Source organism: Erinaceus europaeus, chromosome 10, assembly GCF_950295315.1.
Source record: "Erinaceus europaeus chromosome 10, mEriEur2.1, whole genome shotgun sequence".
Taxonomy (NCBI): Eukaryota; Metazoa; Chordata; class Mammalia; order Eulipotyphla; family Erinaceidae; genus Erinaceus; species Erinaceus europaeus.
This window is the reverse complement of record NC_080171.1, coordinates 19,713,216-19,738,318: the sequence shown is the minus strand read 5'-3', so window position 1 is coordinate 19,738,318 and position 25,103 is coordinate 19,713,216. Positions and strand designations below refer to the sequence as shown.

Sequence of the window (25,103 nt, the reverse complement as noted above, 5' to 3'; positions counted from 1 at the left end):
ACTGGGGGTTGGTTGGTAGCGCAGTGGGTTAAGCTCATGTGGCGCAAAGCACAAGGACCAGTGTAAGATCCCCGGTTCGAACCCCCACCTCCCCACCTGCAGGAGAGCCACTTCACAGGCGGTGAAGCAGGTCTGCAGGTGTCTATCTTTCTCTCCCCCCTTTGTCTTCCCCTCCTCTCTCCATTTCTCTCTGTCCTATCCAACAATGATGACATCAATAACAACAATAGTAACTACAATAATAAAACAACAAGAGCAACAAAGGGGAAACAAATAAATAAATAAATAAACATTTTAAGTGGTCCAGGAGGTGGCACAGTAATAGGGCTTTGAACTCTCAAGCATGAGGTCCCGAGTTCAATCCCCGGCAGCACATGTGCCAAAGTGATATCTGGTTCTTTCTCTCTCCTCCTATCTTTCTCATAAATAAATAAAATCTTTAAAAAAAAAATTCCCAAACAGAGATAATGGGCCTAGGCTTCAAATAAATCCCTCTAGCCTTGTTACCTGTCATCTCTATCAGGAACAACAAAATAGACCCCTTTGTGGGCCCCCCATAGTACTTTGCCCTCAACTTGGATCAACAACAGTAGAGAATGTTCCATCCTCCAAAGGGAGGATGGACAACATACTCTATGCTACACCTGAGGAAGATGGGTCCTGATATTGGGGCAGCTTGGAATGTTCCTACTCATGACCACAGAATGTGAGCTCAGATCTACAGGGATATAGTGGTCACATAGGCTCCTAAACTGAATATGGGCCCCAGACCAAATCAAATTGATGGGGTTTACAGTCAACAATATTTATACACCTTTCCCATATTTGGGAGCTACTCTCTTCCCTGATCCAGCTTTCTGTTCCTTTTCCAGCCATGACATCATCTCCCCAGACAGTAACTTGGATCCATACCTATATATCAGATTTCAGGCTCAGGGAAGGGAAGAAAAAAAAAACTAGTATAGCCACAGGCCTTTTGAATATAACTAAAATATGCCTACTAGCTATCTACAAAGTGGAGACCCCCTCCAACTCTTCATCTACTCTATTCCAGCCTTTAAGTTCATGACTGTTCAACAACTTGTTTGGCTTTGTATGTTAACTCTCTTTTCAGTCACCAGGTTCCAGATGCTAGCAGGATGACAACCAGACTTCCCTGGACAGACAGCCCCACCAATGTGTCCTGGAGCTCCACTTCCCCAGAGCCCCACCCTACTAGGGAAAGAGAGAGGCAGGCTGGGAGTATGGATCCACCTGTCAACGTCTATGTTCAGCCAGGAAGCAATTACAGAAGCCAGACCTTCCACCTTCTGCATCCCACAATGACCCTGGGTCCATACTCCCAGAGGGTTAAAGAATAGGAAAGCTATCAGGGGAGGGGATGAGATATGGAGTTCTGGTGGTGGGAATTGTGTGGAGTTGTACCCCTCTTATCCTATGGTTTTATCAATGTTTCCTTTTTATAAATAAAAGAAAAGAAATAAGTAAAGTAAATCTTTAAAAAAATTAAAAAGAGAGTTGGGCAGTAGCACAGTGGGTTAAGCACAGGTGGCGGTGCAAAGCGCAAGGACTGGCCTAAGAATCCCGGTTCTTAGCTCCCCACCTGCAGGGGAGTCACTTGACAGGCAGTGAAGCAGGTCTGCAGGTGTCTATCTTTCTCTCCTCCTCTCTGTCTTCCCCTCCTCTCTCCATTTCTCTCTGTCCTATCCAACAACGATGACATCAACAACAATAAAACAACAAGGGTAACAAAAGGGAATAAATAAATAAGTTAAAATGTCTAAAATAAATAAATAAATAAAGAGGGAGTGGGTTAAGTGCAGGTGGCGCAGGCTGAAGGACCAGTGTAAGGATAGCAGTTCGAGCCCCTGGCTCTGCACCTTCAGTGGAGTCGCATCAGAGGCAGTGAAGCAGGTCTGCAGGTGTCTGTCTTTCTCTTCCAGCCTCTGTATTTCCCTCCTCTCTCCATTTCTCTCTGTCCTATCCAACAACAATGACATCAATAATAACTACAACAATAAATCAACAAGGACAACAATAGGGAATAAATAAATAAATATTTTTAAAAATAAAAAAAAATGAAAAGAAACAGAGAAAAGAAATTGCCTCCATTTCAGGCAGCCTAAGAATTATCACAACCAGATGGTACCAGCTATGCTGCCATAAACACACAGGCTCTTGTAAAGCATCTCAGATCAGCATGTCTCTAAGAATAGCTGCTCCATGTCTTTTGCTAGTCCATCGTCTTCTTCCTCCTCCTCCTTCCATTCTTTTTCTCCTCCTCCTCCTTTTTTTTCTTCTTCTTCCCTGCACCTGGAAGATAGCATTCATTCATAACCAATGACTTAGTTTATTATTTTAATATTTTATTTATTAACGAGCTAGATAGATAGAACCAAGTTTGCTGGAGACCAAACTTGGGAACTCATGCTTTCAACTCAGGGATTCTTATCCACTGCACCACTTCCTGGGTTGCTACTTTCTGACTAATTTATTCATCCACAACAAATATGTCAATGATCCATTAAAAAAATTGCACTAGAGATCTGTAAGACCTAAGCCTGCCTGGACACACCAGAGAAGGCTTCACAGAGAAGCAGGGTGAGCTGACTTTGAACGATCAGTTGGGAAAGGACGTGGAGGTTGAAGAAAGAAAACACAGTTAAGGAGCAGAGCTTCAGGTCCCTGGAGTTTCTTGCAAGGCTGAGCAACTGTTTCCCATGTGGCCATGCCCAGTGTTAAGGACTTGGCAACTGTTAACCTCCTCTAGAGAGCTCTCTTTGTAAACCCTTCTCAAACTGCTTAGGCCTGCTTAATCTTACAGCATTGGTGGGAGTTTGTTCCTTCAGGAGAACTGAGCTCTGCCAGAGTTCCAGAGTGACTAGCACTGGAGCAGCGACTAGGATCTGTCCAAGTAATAGTCACAACTTTTCTTTCTTAACTCCTAGGCTTTTAGGGAGTTAGAGGGTGGTCAGGTTGGAGGGGGACAACTGCTTTTTAAAAGGCCATACATGGAAAACATGGAAGATATGACTGGCTCACCTCTAGGAAAAAAAAAAAAAATTAAGATAGAGTTCCAAGTCCCAGCTGACTTTAGAACAAATTCCAGATGGTTGGAAGATTTTAATGTAAACCATGAAATCACAGAAATAGTAAGAGAAGAAAATAGATGAATATTTATAGCTTTGGAAATAAGGAAGAACATGGAAAACCATTCTAAGTTTAACACCCAGGCACATAGTTAATGTTCAACCCTAGTAAGAGAAGAATTCAAGTCTAAGAAGACTGATGCAGGGCAAGGGTAGACAGCATAATGGTTATGCAAACAGACTCTCGTGCCTGAGGCTTCAAAGTCCCAAATTCAATCCCCTGCACCACCATAAACCAGAGCTGAGCAGTGCTCTGGTAAAAAGAAAAAAGAAAAAAAAAAAAGACTGATGCAAGGTGGGGGTAGATAGCATAATGGTTATGTGATGAGACTCTCATACCTGAGACTCCAATGTGCCAGGTTCAATCCCCTGCACCACCATAAACCAGAGCTGAGCAGTGCTCTGCTGAAAAAATAAAATAAATAAAAAGACTGATGCAAAAGTAAACATTTCATGGAAGAACTCCAATATCAGAGTTAACAGCTCTAAAGAAAAGAGGATCTTGGGAGTTGGGCTGTAGCGCAGCGGGTTAACCGCAGGTGGCGCAAAGCACAAGGACCGGCATAAGGATGCTGGTTCGAACCCTGGCTCCCCACCTGCAGGGGAGTCACTTCACAGGCAGTGAAGCAGGTCTGCAGGTGTCTATCTTTCTCTCCTCCTCTCTGTCTTCCCCTCCTCTCTCCATTTCTCTCTGTCCTATCCAACAACGACAACAACAATAATAACTACAACAATAAAACAACAAGGGCAACAAAAGGGAATAAATAAATAAAATAAAATATTTAAAAAAAAAAGAGGATCTTTGGCTAGTCCATTTGGAATATCTGATGTAGTTAGCACCTTCATTCTCTTAAATTTTGAACCAGTTAGGTAGCTGCAAGGAGATGTGACTTAGACCAAATCGGTGAGTGTGGGTTCCTGAGCCAGAGGTAAAGTCCCATTCCAGTCTCATGTTCAGGAGAGGAAGAGGATTCATGTCCAAAAGATAAAGCAGGTTCTCTTCTTCCTTAACCCCCATCCCTATCTATACCCAACCAGCAGTTACTACATGCAGGCTCAATAAACAGAGTAAACAACAAAAACATACAAAGAAGTGGCTGGATGATGGCTCATTTGGCAGAAAGCACATGCTACCATGTACAAGGACACTAATGCAAGCCGCTGGTCCCCACCTGCAGACAGGGAAACTTCACCAGCAGAGGAGCAGAGTTTCCGGGGTCTCTTTTCTCTATTTCTCTCATTCTCTACATCTTTATCTCTCACACTCTAGTAAAAGAAACAGAAGGAAAAAAAAACAAGACTTTTTAAAAATATATTTATTTTCCATTTTGTTCCCCTTATTGTTTTTATTGTTGTAGTTATCGTTGTTGTTGTTATTGATGTTGTCATTGTTGGATAGGACAGAGAGAAATGGAGAGAGAAGGGGAAAACAGAGAGGGGGAGAGAAAGAGAGACACCTGCAGACTTGCTTCACCACCTGTGAAGCGACTCCTCTGCAGGTGGGGAGCTGGGGGCTTGAACTGGGATCCATATGCCAGTCCTTGCACTTTGCGCCATGTGTGCTTAACCCCCTGCGCTACCGTGTGACTCCCAAAAACAAGGATTTTAAAAAAAAATACACAAATAAAAGAATGTGTAGACAATGGAATACTACTCATCTATAAAAAATGGTGACTTCACCATTTTCAGCTGATCTTGGATGGGTCTTGAAAAATTCATGTTAAGTGAAATAAGTCAGAAACAGAAGGATGAATATGGGATGATCTCCCTCTCAGACAGAAGTTGAAAAACAAGATCAGAAAAGAAAACACAAGTAGAACCTGAGCTGGAATTGGCATATTGCACCAAAGTAAAAGACCCTGGGGTGGGTGGGTGGGGAGAATACAGGTCCATGAAGGATGACAGAGGGCCTAGTGGGGGTTGTATTATTATATGGAAAACTGAGAAATGTTATGCATGTACAAACTATTGTATTTACTATTGAATGTAAAACATTAAAAAAAAAAGAAGTAAGTTAAAAAAAAGAATGTGTAGAATTGGGCAGGGAAGTTACTTTGTGAGAGGCCCTTGCAGCTTTTTCATGTCAGACATGAAGATAGGACTCAGGTTGTGTTCAAACTCAGTTTAGGGAGGCTGGAGATTTGGCTCTACTGTTCCCATTTCTGGGATACAGGCTGAGGAGATAACACGATGGTCATGCAAAAGACTTTCATGTCCAAGGCTCCCAGGTTACGGGTTCAGTCCCCAGCACCGCTTAAAGCCAGAGCTGGGCAGTGCTTTGCTGAAAAAGAAGAGGAGGAGGAGGAGGAAGGGGTAGAGGAGGAAAAGGAAGAAGAAAATAATAACTAAAAAAATGTATTCTGGGATTGAGGCAGATCATATTTATTCCCTGAGGCTCTATTGCTTGGAGTCATTGAAATGTCAATTTGTTCTTTCCATCTCTCAGGGCAGTTCAGATATTACAATGGTTAAAAAAAAATAAAAATAAAAATAAAAAATATTCTGAGAAAAGTTCTAAATTGAGGGTCACTAGTGCAAAATGCAGTGAGAGCCACACAGGCAGCATGAATTTGTGTAAGACCTTAGAGAGTGATGGAGACTCTGACTTAATAAACATGTCTGGACCCTAAAGCTGACTCTGAGCACCAGTTTATAACCTCTTCTTTTTTTTATTTTTTTATTTTTTTTAATATTTATTTTATTTATTTATTCCCTTTTGTTGCCCTTGTTGTTTTATTGTTGTAGCTATTATTGTTGTTGTTGTTGTTGGATAGGACAGAGAGAAATGGAGAGAGGAGGGGAAGACAGAGAGGAGGAGAGAAAGATAGACACCTGCTGACCTGCTTCACTGCCTGTGAAGCCACTCCCCTGCAGGTGGGGAGCCGGGGTTTTGAACCGGGATTCTTATGTCGGTCCTTGTGCTTTGCGCCACCTGCGCTTAACCCGCTGCGCTACAGCCCGACTCCCTATAACCTCTTCTAATGAAGGTCTTTAAAGCAAAAGTAGCTCTGAAGATTGATGTAAAATAAATTCCTGATTCTTATCTTATTATGGTTCAAAGTCTCCTCCCCAAAATAAATCAAAGTCCTACCACCCCCCCCCCCAGATGCCTCCGAGTGTGTCCTATTTGGAAATAGGATCAATGCATACATAAATTGATCAAAGCAAGGTCATACTGGAGTAGGGGTGGTTTCCAGTCTGATGTTACTTGTGGCCTTAAAAGAAGACACATGGACGGGGGTAGATAGCATAATGGTTATGCAAAGAGACTCTCATACCTGAAGCTCCAAAGTCCCAGGTTCAATCCCCTGCCCCACCATAAGCCAGAGCTGAGCAGTGCTCTGGTTATTAAAAAAAAAAAAAAGGGGGGGGGGATTGGGGTCGGGCGGTGGCGCAGTGGATTAAGCGCACGTGGCGCAAAGCGCAGGGACTGGCATAAGGATCCCGGTTCAAGCCCCGGGCTCCCCAACTGTAGGGGAGTCGCTTCATGGGCGGTGAAGCAGGTCTGCAGGTGTCTATCTTTCTCTCCCCTCTCTCTCTGTCTTCCCCTCCTCTCTCCATTTCTCTCTGTCCTATCCAACAACAAAGCAACATCAACAATGGCAATAATAATAACCGCAAAGAGGCTGCAACAACTAGGGCAACAAAAAGGGGGAAAAATGGCCTCCAGGAGCGGTGGATTCATGGTGCAGGCACCGAGCCCAGCAATAACCCTGGAGGAAAAAAAAAAAAAAAAGAACAAACCAAAAAGAAGACACATACAGAGAATGTCCAAAAGCCAAGATAGCAGAGATGCATCTATAGCCTAAGGAATGCAGGGCTGCTAGTTATCACAGGAAGCCGGAGGTGAGGCATGGAACTATATTCTCTCTCAGAGCTTCTCCCACAGAGGAAACCAACCTTCTAGCCTCATAGCCACAAGAGAATAAATCTTTACTATTCCAAGGCACCTACTCTATGAGAATGTCAAAATCAAGATGACTTTTTAAAAACAATTTTATGAAATACCTATTATTATTCTTTATTTAAAGATTTATTTTATTAATTATTTGTTAGAGAAAGAACCAGAGCATCACTCTGACATATTTGATACCATGGATCAAACTGGGGACTTGATGTTCATGAGTTCAACACTTTATCATAAAGTTCAACACTTTATCCACTGGAGGACCATTTCCCAGGCCACAGAAAGAAGATCTTTTAAGATTGACAAGGAAGAGGCCAGGAGATAGCTCACCTGGTAGAACTCATTTCCTTCTGTGTATGAAACATTGGTACCGCACAGGAGCATCGTGGGGCATCTCCATATGGATGATCAAGTGCTGTGGTGTCTCTCCTCTCTATGTCTGTTTCTTCCTTTCTTTCTCTCAAGAAAGAAAAAGGAGAGGAATTTTAGGTAAGGAGGCTATTTGGCAATATAATGCACTTATAAGGCCTGGATTCATTTGAAAAAAAACTTGTGTGTGTGTGTGTGTAAATAAATAAATAACAAGAAAGAAACAGTTCCAGAATTAGGAGAACTTGAAACCATCATTGGTTAAAACAGAAAGAAATTTATAACTGGGTACACGTAAGCTGAAGACACCCTAAGATGGAGCTACTCACAAATTCATTCAAATCATCAAATATTATCTGGAGGTTTGTTAAAAATGCAGAATCTTAGAAAACTGGGTAATGTTATGCATGTACAAACTATTGTATTTACTGTCAAATGTAAAACATTAATTCCCCAATAAAGAAATTTTTTTTAAATGTGGAATCTTGGGGCCAGGCAGTAGTGCAGTCAGTACTGCAGGCATGTTATAATGTGCAAGGAACTGGGTTCAAACCCCAAGTCCCCTTTCCTTCCATCTGCAGGGGGATGTTTCATAATCAGTGAAGTAATGTTGCAGATCTCTCTCTCTCCTTACTCCCCTCTTTCCCTTCCCCTCTCAATTTCTGCCTCTATCCAAAATAAGTAAATAAATAAATAATTTTTAAGAAATTTGTATCAGAAGAGCTACAATTATAAAAAATTAGATGCAGAATCTGTGACCTCACTCCAGATCAGTGGAATTCGAATCTACACTTAGCTGAATTCCCAAATCAGTCACGTCAACATGAAGCCCTGGATTACACTTTGTTTGTTTTTGGTTTGATTTGACTTTTGCAAAAAGAAATAAGTAATTTCATTGCTTCAAATCCCCTTCCTATTCAAAAAAAAAAACAAACGGAGATGAAACAAGGAAAGGAGAGAGACCACAGCATTGGAACAGCCTCTGTTGCCATACTATCTCTCATTAGATGCTGAGGCTCAGACATGGGTTGTACACATGGCAAGGCAGGCACCCTACCCAGTGAGATATCTCTCCAGTCCCAGATGAGGAATCTTAAAATAGAGCTTCTAGAGTTAGCTGTAAGTCCTCAAACTTATGCCCTGTTATACCATGACAATCAGGAGAGAAGCTACCACCACAAACATTTATTCCAGTAAGATGCTGAAGAAGGAAGCTGGAAACCAGCCTGCCACCATCCACACTAGCAAAACTGTTATTTCTTCTGCTGCCTCTCTCCCACTTCACTGGGTTCCAGGCTCAAATCACATCCAAGGTCATTCAGTTGACAATTCCTTGTCACAACCTCATGTCATCTGCAAAGGGTTCTAGGAAGTGTGACTTCCCAGCTATAATGTCCTAGATGGAGGTGGGAAAGAATGTTGTATGAACCAAATCACAATATTCACCATTGGTAGTCATGGTGACGCAGTATACTGGAGACCATAAATGGAAGTCCCGACACAGCGCTGACATCAGCCTTGGCGACAGAGTACTGCAGTGGTCTGCACAGGTGCATGTTGGACTGTGGGTGGATCTAGTCTGTGCTGGTGGACAAAGAAAATGACAGCCAGCTGTAACTCACTCTCTTTGGCTGCTGCTTCTTCTCCTGGTCAGAAGCATCTCGGCAGAGGTGTTCCAGGCATCCATCTGCCATGGCTACTTCTCCTGGGAACTGAACACTTGTGACTCTGCTAGCCTGTAAACTTTTAGACCCCTCTTCAGCCATGAGCAACCTTTACCAGAGCTGATAATTGTTTATCTTATGGGACTAAACTTTTGATAACTATATTCAGACTTTATGAACCTAGTGTACACTTAATCCTTGATAAGTGCTTGTTTTGTCTTTTAACTGTTTCACCCTAATAAACCTTATATTGTTTAAACCAATTCCCAGCTCCCTGCTGTGAATCCTTTTACATGCCGCAGCAGCCCCCAATCCAAAAATGCTTTCTGAGTTAAATTACAACAGGTGGTGTCATGGAAGCTCTGACAGATGCTGATATTGTCTTCCAATAATCTACCCTTCTTTATCTATACTAGGAGAATTTCTGTCTGGTCACATGACTATCCAACATAAAGATTATATTTCAAAGCTTCTCTGCAGATAGCTATGGCCATGTGACTAAGGGCCAAAAATATATATAAAAAAATTATCATGTCAAGTAACAGCTCCCAGGACCTTTGAGAAGCAGAGAAGCCTTTGTCTCTCCAGTGTGTATCTTGGAGTTTGAGAAGCCATCATCTTGGATTATGAGATTAAAGTTCACACCCTGGGATCAGGAGGACAGAACTGGGAGTCCCTGAGGACTTCAAAGGACAAAGCTACTATTTTTGTTCTGACATCTTACCTCTGTATACATGAAAGACAAATAAATCAGTCATTGTTATCTTTTATAACTCCCATGAGAATCTGATTTTAGCCAACTCAGATTCCAAGGACATGTGCTCTAAACATCATGGCAGGTCACTGATCCCTTTGAGAAGCCACTGAATGCCCTGCACCATCCTACAAACTTTACATTTGTATGCCATTTTGTGTAACAACTTTAGGGACTGCGAAGTGTTTTCTTCCTGAAGACTGTGTAAGATCTTGTGGGTCTCTGGTAAAGACTATCTAGAGTTGATCTTTTATTTAATTTAATTTAATGTTTGAAGAAAGGATTATAATCAACAAGCAAATGTCTCAAACAAAAACTAAAAACTGAGGCTACTGATAATTTGTTGAGAGGGATTTTCTGAAAGAAAAAAAAACAGAGATGGAAAGTTGTGGGAAACCAAAAGTAAAGAACTAAAGCAAAAATAAAGAGAATAGAGGACTAAAGATGAAAAAAAAAAAAAAGAAAAAGAAAAGAAAAGGTGACACCATAGATAAAGTATTGGATTTACAAGCACAGGCTCACTTAAGTCTTCTCTTTACTTAATGTCATCCTTTCAAATGATAAAACCACCTGCCCAGTCAAAGATTTATTGTGTAGCAAAACCTCCCCAGCTCCCTGTGGTGGCGGAGATAGATAAAGGGTCGTCACATGTGGGAAACTAGAGAAGGAAATGACTCAACCTGCAGGATCCCAGGGGAGCTGTCCCAGTGTGGGAGCCTAGTTTAGAGATTCCTCCGTGAGTGCCAACCTTTGTGGTGACACAGATTCCCTTCCTATAGGGAAGAAGGAAGAGAGGATCTTCACTGGGATACAGTACTTGCCAGTTCATCAATTTCTGGACTACACTGTCTAGTTTCAGTAGTCACCTCTGCAACTCTACCTCCAGACCATCTTCCTGCATAGAATATGACAGCCTTAGAAAGGAGACTGAGCTTCCAAAGTGCAAACTATCCAACCAAAATTGCAAACATCCCACAAATGCCCTCCCATTCTTCCACTCCCAAGGCCTCAGTTTGAAAACAAAGCTTAACAGTCACAGAAAGTCCTTCATATAGATAAGAGTTGAGCCAAACAGAGTTATATACCAGTAGGCCTGCTTCCTTAAAGTGGTCTCAGACATTCTCCCTAAGCAGCGTGTCCTGGGAGAGGAGAAATAATTAAGAAAAATGAGCAAGATTCCCCCAGAATTTGAGCAAGGTGCCTTAAAGAAATAAGGATCCTGACCACTGAAAACCCATGTCCTAACTATACCCCTGCTGCTGACCTGCAGCATGACTTCAGATGCATTGTTTAACTTTCAGCTTCCACTTTTTCCTTCTTTCCTTCCTTCCACCTTTCTCCCCACCCCCCCCCAACAGAGAGGCAGAAAGGCAGAAAGAGATTTAGAGAGAAAGAGACCACAGCACAGAAACTTCCTTCAATGGGTGGGGACCATGTTTGTCTTTCTTACACATTTGAAATTTAAAAGAAGGAAAAGATCCTCTAGGGAGAATTGTTTTGCAAGCAGGGAAGTAGTACTGCAAGTCTCTCTCTCCCTCTGTCTCCCCCCCCCCATTTCTCTCAGTTCTATCCAATCAACCAATCAATCAATAAAATATTTTTTAAAGAAGTTCATCCTGGGTCCAGGCGGTGACTCACCTGGCTGGGTGCACAAGTTACAATTCACAAAGACCTGGATTTGAGCCCTCCTCCTCATCCCCTCCTACAAGGGGAAAGCTTTGTGAGTGGTGAAGCAGGGCTGCAGGTGTCTCTGTCTCTCTCCCTCTTTATCTCTCCCTTCCCACTTGATTTCTGTCAGTCTCTATCCAATAAATAAGTAAAGATAATTCAAAAGTTAAAAAAAAAAGTTCATCCTGTTCCTTTGCTCTGAACAAATGTAAATAAGAAAGGAAGCTTAGTTATAATGATATAGGGAAATGTCACAGTGACCAGGGCTCCACTACAGTGTTGCGTCAGGAATGGAATAACACCAGAAACTCTAAAACTCTAATGCTGTTGAATGTCTTCTAGTCTTTCATTCTGTCTTATCAGACTAGATTTTTTTTTCTGCTTGTATATGTGTGTGTGTGTGTGTGTGTGTATCCTTTTTTCATGTGAGATGGGGAGGAGAAAAAGACAGACAGACAGGCAGGCACTGCTCAGGTCTGGCTTATGCTAATGATGGTACAGACTTTGGGGCCTTAGACATGAAAGCTTTTTTGCATAACTATTATGCTATCTCCCCTGCTTGTTACTTCAATAAATTGAGGACAAGATAACTGTCAGGAGAACAAAGGTATTACATGTTATTGGGTCAAATCAGCTGGAGAGAAGATACAGTATTGTTTCTCATCTATATATCTTTCAAATTCAGAAGCAGAAAAATCACTGTGCTGGAATGAGTCAGGTGCTACTCTGGGTCAAGTAAGTCGGTGTTACATTGTAAAAAGCTGTCAGTTCCCACTGCAACTTTGTGGTTTGGGTGTGGGAAAGCTGACTCCTGGGAAAGAGGGTTTGGGCAGACTTCAATACAAAAACTAGTCCCAGATTCTTAACCACAGCTCCAGCATCTTATTGAACTAGCTTCCAATATAGATTAGTGGGATCTCCCTTAGGTTTTCAGAGATCTTGTCTTCTATTAAAATCTAGAATTTGACTTTCAACATTTTTTTTCTGTCACCTGTAGCCCTGCTTCACCATTCATGAAGTTTCTCCCATATTAGTAGGGACTGGGAGCTTGAACCCAGATTCTTGCACATGGTAATGTATGTGTTCAACAAGGGGCACCATCTCTAGAGCCATCGACTTTCAACTCTTAAATCATTCCCTAGAGCCCTGTTGCTCCAATGATACCAGTGTATTTAGAGATACATGAGCTGAAGAAGCTTCGGGAAGAAATGAGTTTAGAGAGGTAAACAAAAGATCACAACATTCCTTATTAATCAAGAGGTAATGGAAAGCTTGGACTGTGATATTTTGGAACTTAGCAAAAACATTCACTGCTGCAGAGAAGTCATAACAGAGTGACACTCTTGGTATCTGAGCAAAGAATGTGGCATATTTGTATCTGTCTTTATTTGTCATTGCATATTCACTGGGAATCTAATACCCTTAACGAATGATATAATGAAGCAGTTCTATTCTCTCTTACACACAGAGACACACACATACACCATAAAATTTCCATAAATTTTTGAGTTATTGGGAGTCGGGCAGTAGCACAATGGGTTAAGCGCACATGGCCCAAAATGCAAGGACCTGGTGTAAGTATCTGGGTTCAAGCCCCAGGCTCCCCACCTGCAGAGTCCCACTTCACAAGTGGTGAAGGAGGTCTGCAGGTTTCTTTCTCTCCCCCCTCTGTCTCCCCTCCTGTCTCCATTTCTCTCTGTCCTATCCAACAATGACGACATCAAGAACAACAACAATAATAACTACAACAACAAAACAACAAGGGCAACAAAAGGGAATAAATAAAAATTAAAAAAAAATTTTTTTGAGTTATCATTCCACATGGATCAGGCTAATCTCATAATTGTTCCAATTTTAGTACATGTGCTGGGCAGTAAGCACAAATCTTATCTTGCATTATAAATCCCTCTTTCCCCATTTATTTTAATTGTGGCGTTTTATGACTTAATAGTATGTAATTCAGATAAAGGCTGACTGTATTATCTATGAATGCTAAAGGTAGTGCTGAGGAATATTTAGTATAAGAAAGGGCCATTGTGTTGCAGAAAAGACAATGAAGACAAGGTGTCAGAGATTCAGAGTGCCAGCACACAGCATACACTTGCTCTGTGAAGAGCGTCTATTGTTAGTAAGGCTGTTATCACTCTTCTTCACCTCCAGGCTCAGTGGGTTTGATGACCCTGGAGACCAGGCCTGCCTGGTCAGGGAGCTCTGGGGAGGAGAGAGCAGCAGCCTGGAACCATGTCCTCCCAGGGAGGCAGCGCTGAGTGACGCCAACCTGCGTTGGGAGAAACCCCCGCCCTGACACCACCGCCCCCTCCCCCAGCAACAAGTCTCCAGAGAAAAAGACAGTTTCTCTGGAGTCCTGGGAGCCTTCCACAAGAGCCTTACTGGGTGGTTGGCGCGGCTCTCTCGGCGAACCCCGCACCCAGAGCATTCCCACTCACTCCAGCCCACAAAATCCCGAGGTCCCACTAGGCCAGGTCCCAGATCTGCAAACTAGACTCGCCCCGCCCAGCTGACATCAGCGAGTTGGGGTGGGGTGGAGGGAGGAAGCAGGGAATGACCTGGCAGCCAAGCTCTCTAGGCCTCTGGTTAAGGGAGGAGTTGAGGGCCTTTGGAGAAGAAATGCACTCACAGAGCCAACGGGACGTGAGCCCAAGAAGTCTGACTGGCCTGCTTGGACAACTGCTGGGAAGAGGAATGGGATACATTGCTACATATTCTCTCTCTCTTCTTTTCTTTTTCTTTCTTTCTTTCTTTCTTTTTTTTTTTTTTTTTACCAGAACACTACTCTACTCTGGTTTATGGGGGAGGTGGGGATTGAACCTGAGACTTTGGAGCCTCAGGCATGAGAGACTCTTTATGCTGTCTACCCATTATGCTGTCTACCCTTGCCCCTGCTACATACTCTACTCGCAAATTGTCATTCCAGACGCCTGTGTACTACTTCATCCTTATTGGGGGACATTCTCTGCCATGAGTTGAACCCTTGCACAGAAATACTCATAGAAAGAAAGAGGGGGAGAAGGAGAAGGGGGAAGGGGAGGGGGGGGTCAGGCTAGTCCTGTGTATAGTTGTTTATGTCCATTTAGAGGGAGGCTTCCTTGAAAATATCACCTTCTTGCCTCCTGCCGACTTGCAAGCTTGAGGCCCTGGGTTCTGTCCCCAGCATTGTATGTGACAGTGATGCCCTGGTTCTTTCTCTCATTAATAAAAATATTTATCTATTAAAAAATAAACTTTTCAGGGCACCTGGTTGAACACACATGTTATAGTGCGCAAGGACCCGGGTTCAAGCCCCGAGTCCCCACCTGCAGGGGGAAAGCTTTGCGAGTGGTGAAACAGTGCTGCAGGTGTCTCTCTGTCTCTCTATTTCCCCTCCTATCAATTTCTGGCAGTCTCTATCCAATAAATAAAAATAAAAATAAATCACCTTTTCCATGCAGTATTTCCCAAAACAAACATCATTCCTATAGTCTCTATATGCTAAAATTAGTAATTGTCTAAGTAGACTAGACTAGTCATCTATCAGTTCCTGTGCTTGTGACCTTCAGTATGCATCAGAATCACCCTGAAAATTTGTTAAAACACATATAGCTAGACTTCATTCCAGAGTTCCTGATTCCTTTTTTGGTCTGAGTTGAGGCCAAGAATTTTCACTTTTGCCACATTTGAAGGTATTGATGCTGCCGATGTAAGGATCACAATGATTTATTAATACTTACTCTCATGCTTTTTGATTTATTCAGTGACTATTGCCAAGTACTCACAATAGACATGTATCAGTTACTAAACATTCAATGATAAAGCAGACATAAGACCTACCCCCATGAACAGCCTATACCTCAGCTGATAATTGTTTATCTTATGGAACTAAACTTTATAACTATACTCAGACTTCATGGACCTAGTGTACTCTTAACCCCTGATGATAAGTGCTTGTTTTTGATAAGTGTTTGCCTTTTACCTGTTTTACCCCAATAAAACCTTGTATTGTTTAAACCTGTTATCAGCTCCCCACTGTGAATCCTTTTACATGCCGCAGACTCCCAAGACCTCCTTTAAGTTGAAGTTTCTCTTCAGCCTTAAAGATTTGTTTTTATTTATTTCATTTTAGACAGTGTTTTACCAGGGGTGAAGAACCAAACTACCACTCTGGTGGATGAGGCACTAGGACTCAAACCAGGAGCCTTGAGCATGTGAGTCTGGTGCTCCACCAGTGGGGCTGTCTCTCCAGCCTAAGTTAAAGTTTAGTTTCAACAAACTATCACCAAGCCTGCCCTGAAAGAAGTTCTGAAAGATCTCCTATCTCAGCCAGTTCACTATAAACATGCCATATACCCGAACACTCCAAAAATCTACAATAATGGCATTAAAATATCTTCAATCTATAATATCAATAAATGCTAGTGGCCTGAATTCACCTATTAAAAGGCACAGAGTAGGAAGATGGATTGGAAAACACAACACAACCATATATTGTCTGCAGGAATCCCACCTAACTCAACAAAGACAAACACAGACTCAAAGTGAAAAGATGGAAAACTACCATGCCAGTGGGCCACAAAAAAAAAGGGGGGAGGGGGAGGCAGGAACAGCTACGCTCATATCTGACACAATAGACATTAAAATAAATAAAATTTAAAAATATTTGGATGGATATTACTTAGTGCCCAGAGGATCAATTAATCAAGAGGACTTAATGATTAACATCTATGCACCCAAGGAGACGCCATCTAAATACATCAAACACCTGCTGAGAGAGCTACAGCAATATATTAACAGCAGCACAGTAGTAGTAGGGAACTCAAAAACTCCACTCTCTCAGCTTGACTGATCATTCAGACAGAAAATCAATAAATAAACGAGGGAGCTAAATGAAGAGACAGATAAACTAGAATGATTGGACATTTTCAGAGTAAAAATGGCATTTTTAGCTCATCTTGGACGAAGCTTCAAGAAATCATGTGAAGTAAGTCAGAAACAGAAAGATGAATATGGGATGGTCTCATTCACAGGCAGAAGTTGAAAATCAAGATCAGAAGAGAAAACCCTAAGCAGAACTTGGACTGGAGTTGGTGTATGGCAGCAAAGTAAATGACTCTTGGGTGGGTGGTGGGGGGGAGAGTTCAGGTGCTGGAACAGGATGACAGAGGACCTAATAGGGATTGTACTGTTGTGTGGAAAAAAATGAGAAATGTTATGCATGTACAAACTATTGTATTTGCTGTTGACTGTAAAATAATCTCCCAAATAAAGAAAAAATAAATCTCTAGAGCTAATAAACATAAAATAGCATTTAAAACAACATTTTGATACTCTAAAAGAATATTATGAAAAATAATCAGAGTTGATTTCACATTGGTCAGTCAGATAATGTCTTTCAGGGGAAGGGAACATTTATACAGGCATATTTAATTTAATTAACTAATTAATTTGAGAGAGAAGAGAGACCATCACTTTACAGAGCATCATTCTGGCACATTTGATGCCGGGGATCCAACTCAGGACCCCATGCTTGAAAAGTCCAACATTTTATCCATTTCATCAGCACCTTCCAGGTTGCTCCATGGGCATGGGCATATTTTAAAATATATATATATATTTATTTATTTTCCCTTTTGTTCCCCTTGTTTTTTATTGTTGTTGTAGCTATTATTGTTGTTGTTGTTATTGATGTCATCATTGTTGGATAGGACAGAGAGAAATGGAGAGAGGAGGGGAAGACAGACAGGGGGAGAGAAAGATAGACACCTGCAGATAGACTCCTCTGCAGATAGGGAGCCAGGGGCTCAAACCAGGATCCTTGCACTGATCCTTGAGCTTCACGCCACATGCGCTTAACCTGCTGTGCTACCACCCAACTCCCTATATGGGCGTATTTTAAACAAACTTGAGCTCTGTCTTGTTATCTGTTTTTCTTTTCTTTTTTTTTTAGTTGCCATCTGATCTAATCACTAGACTCTGCGCTCCTTCAAAGCTAGAGTTGTCCTATGAATATTTGTTTCTCTAGTGAGTTGCACAGAGCTGCACAGAGTTGGGCAACAGCGTAAAAATAGGGGGGTAGGTAGAGAGATTACTGAAAGACTGAACAAATGAATGAATGAATTGTTAGACAAATACACAGATGGGTGAAGGGTAGGTGGATGAATGATGGGTGGGCAGATGGACGGATCGGTGGACAGATGGCTATTTTGGCAGCAATATGGAGAAACAAGATTTCTGGTGATAACCAGTGAGCCAAGACTGGAAACTGACAAAAACTTAGCTGACTCCTGTTAACATATTTCCAAATCTTGTCCATCAGCCAATGACCCACCTCCAAAGCAGCTTGATAATCATTGCCAAGCCCCACTCCACTGGAGTGAATTGCTGTTACCTCCTAGACTCCCAAACATGCAACATTTACTTCAAATTATTAACTGTCATGTGCCTGCTGCCTACTAACCTCCCATGTGCAAGTTTCTCAGGGTGAGCGTGTTTCTGTGTCAGTCTTAGAAGGGGAGGGAGAAAAGAAGCTTTTGCTCCCACTCCTGATCCAAACAAGATATAGAGCTCAGAAGATGATGAGAAAATTCTTGTTCTGATAGCTCATTACATGACTTCAGAGATGCCCCTTAATTTAATTTATTCTGAGATGGAGGGAGAAATACCAGAGCACCATTCCATTACTGGGAATTCAACCCTGTGACTCACATGCAGGTGTTCTACCACTGAGTCATACCAAATGCTATTTTATTTTATTTTATTTTATTTTAGGGGGTTGGGCAGTAGTGCAGCCGGTTAAATGCAAATGGCTAGAAGAAGCACAAGGACCAACACGTGGATCCCGGTTTTTTTTTTTGTTGTTGTTGTTCTTTTTTTTTTTAAGTTTTTAAAAAATATTTATTTATTTATTTTCCCTTTTGTTGCCCTTGTTGTTTAACATTGTTGTGGTAATTGATGTCATTGTTGTTGGATAGGACAGAGAGAAATGGAGAGAGGAGGGGAAGACAGAGAGAGAGGGGGAGAGAAAGATAGACACCTGCAGACCTGCTTCACCGCCTGTGAAGCGACTCCCCTGCAGGTGGGGAGCCGGGGGCTCGAACCGGGATCCTTACGTCGGTCCTTGCGCTTTGCGCCACGTGCGCTTAACCCACTGCGCCACCGCCCACTCCCTTGGATCCCGGTTTGAGCCCCGGCACCCCACCTGCAGGGGGTTCACTTCACAAGCAGTGAAGCAGGTGTGCAGGTGTCTGTCTTTCTCTCCGCCTCTCTGTCTTCCCCTCCTCTCTCCAATTCTCTCTGTCCTATCCAGCAACAATGACATTAATAACAACAACAATAATAACCACAATGATAAAAACAAGGGCAACAAAAGGAAAATAAATAAATAAAATATTAAAAAATAAAAATATGTTTTTTTAAAGACATTTAAAAAAAGACACTTGTAGACCTACCTGCTTTACCACTTATGAAATCACCCCTCACACACACACAGGTGGAGAGCTAGGGGCTCGAACTGGGAATTCTTGCATGGGACTTTGCGCTTCGTACCATGTACGCTTAACTTGGTGTGCCATGTGACCCAGCACTATGCTCCTTAATTTTATTTTTTTTAAGATTTATTTATTTATGAATGGAAGAGAGAAGGAGAGAAGGAGAGGAGAGAGAGGGAGAGAGAGAGAGAAAGAAAGTCTTTTGCCTAACCATTATGCTTCCCTAAAAATACTCTTTAAATAACACATTCCCTCAAAATATGTGTCTTAAACTCCTAAGAGGAGCACAGTTTACTTAGAGATTCAATCTGCATCAAATAAGAAAAGGACCAAGTGGATCAAGGACTTGGATGTTAGACCAGAAACTATCAGATACTTAGAGGAAAATATTGGAAGAACTTTTTTCCGCATAAATTTTAAAGACATTTTCAATGAAACAAATCCAATTACAAGGAAGACTAAGGCAAGTATAAACCTATGGGACTACATCAAATTAAAAGGATTCTTCACAGCAAAAGAAACCACTACCCAAACCAAGAGACCCCTCACAGGATGGGAGAAGATCTTTACATGCCATACATCAGATAAGAGTTTAATAACCAACATATATAAAGAGCTTGCCAGACTCAACAACAAGACAACAAATAACCCCATCCAAAAATGGGGGGAGGACTTGGACAGAATATTCACCACAGAAGAGATCCAAAAGGCCGAGAAACACATGAAAAAATGCTCCAAGTCTCTGATTGTCAGAAAAATGCAAATAAAGACAACAATGAGATATCACTTCACTCCTGTGAGAATGTCATACATCAGAAAAGGTAATAGCAGCAAATGCTGGAGAGGGTGTGGGGTCAAAGGAACCCTCCTGCACTGCTGGTGGGAATGGTCCAACCTCTGTGGAGAACAGTCTGGAGAACTCTCAGAAGGCTAGAAATGGATCTACCCTATGACCCTGCAATTCCCCTCCTGGGGATATATCCTAAGGAACCCAACACATCCATCCAAAATGATCTGTGTACACATATGTTCTTGGCAGCACAATTTGTAATAGCCAAAACCTGGAAGCAACCCAGGTGTCCAACAACAGATGAGTGGCTGAGCAAGTTGTGGTATATATACACAGTGGAATACTACTCAGCTGTAAAAAATGATGACTTCACCGTTTTCAGCCAATCTTGGATGGACCTTGAGAAAATCATGTTGAGTGAAATAAGTCAGAAACAGAAGGATGAATATGGGATGATCTCACTTTCAGGCCGAAGTTGAAAAACAAGATTAGAAAGAAAACACAATTAGAACCTGAACTGGAGTTGGCGTATTGCACCAAAGTAAAAGACTCTGGGGTGGGTGGGTGAGTGGGGAGAATACAGGTCCATGAAAGATGATGAATGACATAGTGGGGGTTGTATTGTTAAATGGGAATCTGGGGAATGTTATGCATGTACAAACTATTGTATTTACTGTTGAATGTAAAGCATTAATTCCCCAATAAAGAAATAAATTATTTAAAAAAAAAAGGAAAGGAAAAATTTCCAAGGTCCCTATGGGATATTTAAAAATGACGAGTGAAAAAGAAAACTATAGAAGCCAACTGGTTGAGTGCACACATTACAGTGTGCAAAGATCCAGGTTCAAGCCTCTAGTCCCTACCTGCAGGGGGGAAACTTCATATGCCGTGAAGCGGTGTTGGCAGCTCTCTCTCTCTCTCTCCTACCTCCTTCTCTATCTTTCCCTTCCCTCTCAGCTTCTCTCTGTCTGTATCCTAAATAAATAAAATGTTAAATAGAAAGAAAGAAAGAAAGAAAGAAAGAAAGAAAGAAAGAAAGAAAGAAAAAGACCACAATATGAAGACCAATACTTTCCTGTTGAAAATTCTATTTGGGAGATAAAAACTCACCTCACTTTGCTTCAGATTTCCATATTCTTGTTTTTAGTCTCATCAAAACTCTTATACACCCAAGCCCAGTTCTCCTATGCCAAAGGAACTTGAATGCAGAGTGGGCTCTATTTTATTGATTAATTATTATTTTACCAGAGCACTACTCAGTTCTGGTTTATGGTACTGAAGATTGAACTTGGAACCTGCAAACCTCAAGCATTAATTATTATTATTATTATTATTATTATTATTATTATTATTATTATTATTATTTTGCAAAACCATTAAGCTATCTCCCCAGCTCAGGGAGGAATTTCTAAAAGATTTGAAGGTGGGAGAAGAGCCCTTCTTCGTTCAAAAGAAAGCAAAATGAAGAATCTGGGACATGAAATCCCTCAGAGATTGAAATAAAATACTCCCAATTATAAGAAAACTGAATATACAACTCTCAAGAGAAGCTAAGAGATTAACAAATGTGGGCATGAATATCTGGGCTTAATACTAAATAAATATAAAGTAAGCAAGTTTCATATAGTACACAACACACATTTTAAATTATAACACTTTATGTGAGTCAGGATGTCCTAAAATAATCTCCAGTGGAATTGCAATTGGTACACTCTAAAATCATTGGTCAGTAGGTCCCAATTATGTATAAAATGTTCATACTTCCTCCTCCCACCCCCCAAAAAGAGGAGAATGTGGTTTGGTATCAATTTATTACCAATTATAATCACCTATCCTATTTGAAATACAAAAAAATGAAGTGACAGCAGAAAAGTGAATATTAGATGCAAACTCAAATCACAAAGATTCTATGTTGATCTATGTAATAGTTAATCTTAATCCCTCTGTTTCATGTTATAGTGAAAGGCTAGGAAGAGCTTAACATTTAACTGCTAGAGAATGGTTGTTAGGCATTTATAGAATACTACTTATCCACACACAATTATGTGCTCTGTAGGGTTCTTCCCTGGGGAATATGCTAGCAGCAATGTTGTCTAGGGTGCAGGACTGCACTGTGATTGAGTCCTTTGAGTCTAAAGCCCAGCTTCTCTGGGTCAGAAACTAGCTTTTTGAAGTGCATCAGGTAAAAGCAGACTAAGGTAATACACATTTTCCATTGTGCTTTACAAGGTTGAAGTAGTCATGACAGGCCAATTCACTGTTTCGTGGGAAATTACATTCTTAGTGAACAGCAGGATATATGTGTATGTTGCTCAAAATCTCTCCTCCAACTGGCATCGGAGTGGATGGAAAGAAAAAGCAGAAGGCTGCTTGGTACACTGCTTATTTGAGTAGGAGGAAATGGGAAGTCAGGAGTGTTTTTTTTGTTTGTTTCAAACCTTGGTGGGGCTTGATGAAACACATTTGTTACATTTGATGAAATCTCTCCTAATCATTAGGAAAGGTAGTTTCTCTTGATGACTGAAATGCTTGTTCTCCTCACCTCAAGGTGTTTCTCTCCCTTGGAGAGTAGAGGCTGCTTGGTGACCATTTTGCTTTCTGGCACCTGCTTGTTCATGCTCATTTTTTCAGGACTCATTTTATTGTATTTTATTTTGTTTTATATTATTTTATTAGAGATGGTAAGGCAAAGAAAAAGAAATACGTAACAAAGCAACGCACTACGCAAGTGAGCTATTTCACTGGCCTGCCTTTCTTCCTGGCACCTCTTTCTTCTTTCCTTCTTTTCATTTTCCTTTTTCTTTCTTTCTTTTCTTTTCTTTTCTTTTCCCTTACCTTTTTTTTTTTTCCAGAGCACTGCTCTGGCTTCTGTTGTTGCTGGTGACTGAACCTGAGACTTAGGAAACTCAGACAAGAGTCTTTTGGTATAACCATTATTCCCCCAGCCCTATACTCTTTTTAAATGTATTTTATTTGTTTGTTTGTTTGATAGAAACAGAGGGAAATTGAGAGGTAATGGCAAAGATATAGAGGGAGAAAGAGAGAGAGGAGAGAGAGAGTGTGTGTATCTGGAAGCATTGCTTCACTGCTCATGAAGTTTTTCCCTATAAGTGGAGACTGGACTGGGGCGTGATCCCAAGTCCTTGTGCACTGCAACATGTGCCACTGCCTGTCCTCTCCTATACTCTTATTAATACAGTTCCATTTTTTAATACAGGTGACTTGCTAATCCAGGGATGACATCAGTCATACCAATAAATATCCCTTCCCCGGGCATGTGGGTTTGGGATTGTGCAAGGCATTAAGCTATTGCCTCTTGGCTCCAAATTCAACCTATGTGGTTTGCTCTAAAAAAAAATTTTTTTAAAATGTAATGGGTGGGTCGGGCAGTAGTGCAGCAGGTTAAGCGCAGGTGGCGCAAAACGCAAGGACTGGCGTAAAGATTCCGGTTTGAGCCCCCGGCTCCCCACCTGCAGGGGAGTCACTTCACAAGCAGTGAAGCAGGTCTGCAGGTGTCTTTCTCTCACCCTCTCTGTCTTCCCCTCCTCTCTCGATTTCTCTGTCCTATCCAACAACGAACGACATCAACAACAACAACAATAACCACAACAAGGGTAACAAAAGTGGGGGGGGATGGCCTCCAGGAGCAGTGGATTCATGGTGCAGGCACTGAGCCTCAGCAGTAACCTTGGAGGCAAAAAAAAAATGTAATGAACTATCTAAAATTGTCTCCTTTGTCATCCGACATATGTTGAGGTATGTCAATAGAGGGCATTGACATTGCAGGGGTGTGGTGGGAGGGTGTTCCTTCCTGATCCTGGTGTGCTCTGCTCAGCAGGCTCCATGCTTGAAACTTCTCCAGTAGCCACCTCCTGCAATACAAGTAAGTCTGTTTATGGCTTCACTCCTTTTCCAGACAGACAGAGACAGAAATGGAGAAACAGAAGGAAGGGGGGGATAACACAGCACTTAAGCTTCCTCTAGTGTGGTGGGGTCTAGACTTGAGCCTGGGCCATGCACATAACAAACAAGCACACTATCCAGGTGAGCTAGGCGACTTCTTGGGCATCAGGTTCTGCAAAACAAATGTTTGTTTTGTCTTTGCTTTAGCATCCAGCTTCGTTAGTGCATGGTGACCAGCATCATGCAAAGCCGAACAGCCTCCTCTAGCAGTTCCTGCACAAGTGAGTTTGTAGAGTGACTCCAGAGAACACATCCCAAGTGTTGTTTTCACCGGGCTGGCTTCACGGGCGGGTAACAAACGACCAGGGACTCATGGTTGAGCTGTAGGCAGTATCTCTTTATTCATGCTGGATGCAGCGCAATCTATACCAAGCTAAGCTAAACTAACAACTAAAACGAACAATGTTGTCTTTATATATACTTCCCAAGTAGGGTGTGAACAGGATGTGACTCAGAGAGGATGGAGAGAAAAGTGACTGGTGAAAATCAGGGTATGACAAGGAGAGGATCAGGGTGTGACAAGGAGAGGGGGCAGAGCAGGTGAGAATTTTACCACTAAACCACCAATGCCCTGGAGAGAAGGTGGTGCTTGTTAACAGATGTTATGTAAATAGAATGAAGTGGTTATGTAAATAGAATAGTGTTAAGCAGGGGGGATTTAAACCAAATGAAACAGAAGGGGTTTTTAAAAGCATACCAACAATTCCCCCTTTCTTTTTAACTAATGGCCATAGTATCAGGATTGTGGGGTGAACAGAAACCTATATCATACAGGCGTTTTCAAAAGAACTGGCATAAGACATGGAAAACAAAATAGGTGAGCAGCAATAACCAGTGTGATGCCAAGGGGAATGTTTCTTGTCTCAAAGGGAAAGGCCTAGCAGGCGAAAGGGCATTTCTTGCCTCTGGGAGCGCTTCATGCCTCTGGGGGCATCTCTTGCCTCAAAGAGTGTTTCCTGCCTCTGTGGGCATAATCTAATAAGAAGGGAGAGTTTTCTGCCTTGGGGCGAAGAGCCTGCAGGCAAGGGAACATGGCTTATAAAGTCTCAAGGCAATTGGCTGAAGTTAGTCTTTGAGAAACACAGCAGCGTGTACCAGTAAGTCCGATGGAGGTGTCAGTCCAAAGTAGCTGACCACAGAAGAAAATGCCAAGGGATGAAACACTGCATGTCTATCTCGATGGGGAATGTCGGCCACCAGAATTCTGCTTTTCTGTAGAGAGTGATCTTTGGAGTCTGTGAATCTGTTTCTTCAGGTCATGCCAGGTCACATCATTGGTTTCCAGGGGTGTGTTGTAGTCATTCCATCTTGTGGGCGATGTCAGAGAACAGGAGTCCAAATGGATTTCCAGGAATTCC

General features: G+C 41.8%; 2 long non-coding RNA genes across 3 annotated transcripts in view; one reads left to right on the top strand and one right to left on the bottom strand.

Annotated features, from left to right (window-relative positions):
• The window catches only part of LOC132540850 (uncharacterized), a 134,510-nt gene that overhangs the window by 68,338 nt on the left and 41,069 nt on the right, over window positions 1-25,103 (top strand). The window lies entirely within an intron of this gene.
• LOC132540847 (uncharacterized) lies at window positions 1,794-14,398 on the bottom strand. Of its 2 annotated transcripts, XR_009551974.1 has the most exons (6): window positions 13,903-14,398; window positions 8,872-9,009; window positions 7,387-7,513; window positions 4,322-4,415; window positions 3,489-3,551; window positions 1,794-2,313 (listed from the first exon to the last, which is right to left on the bottom strand). It is a non-coding gene; the product is annotated as an uncharacterized LOC132540847 (long non-coding RNA). The 2 variants fall into 2 exon arrangements; XR_009551975.1 differs by lacking the exon at window positions 4,322-4,415 and having other exon boundaries at window positions 13,903-14,392.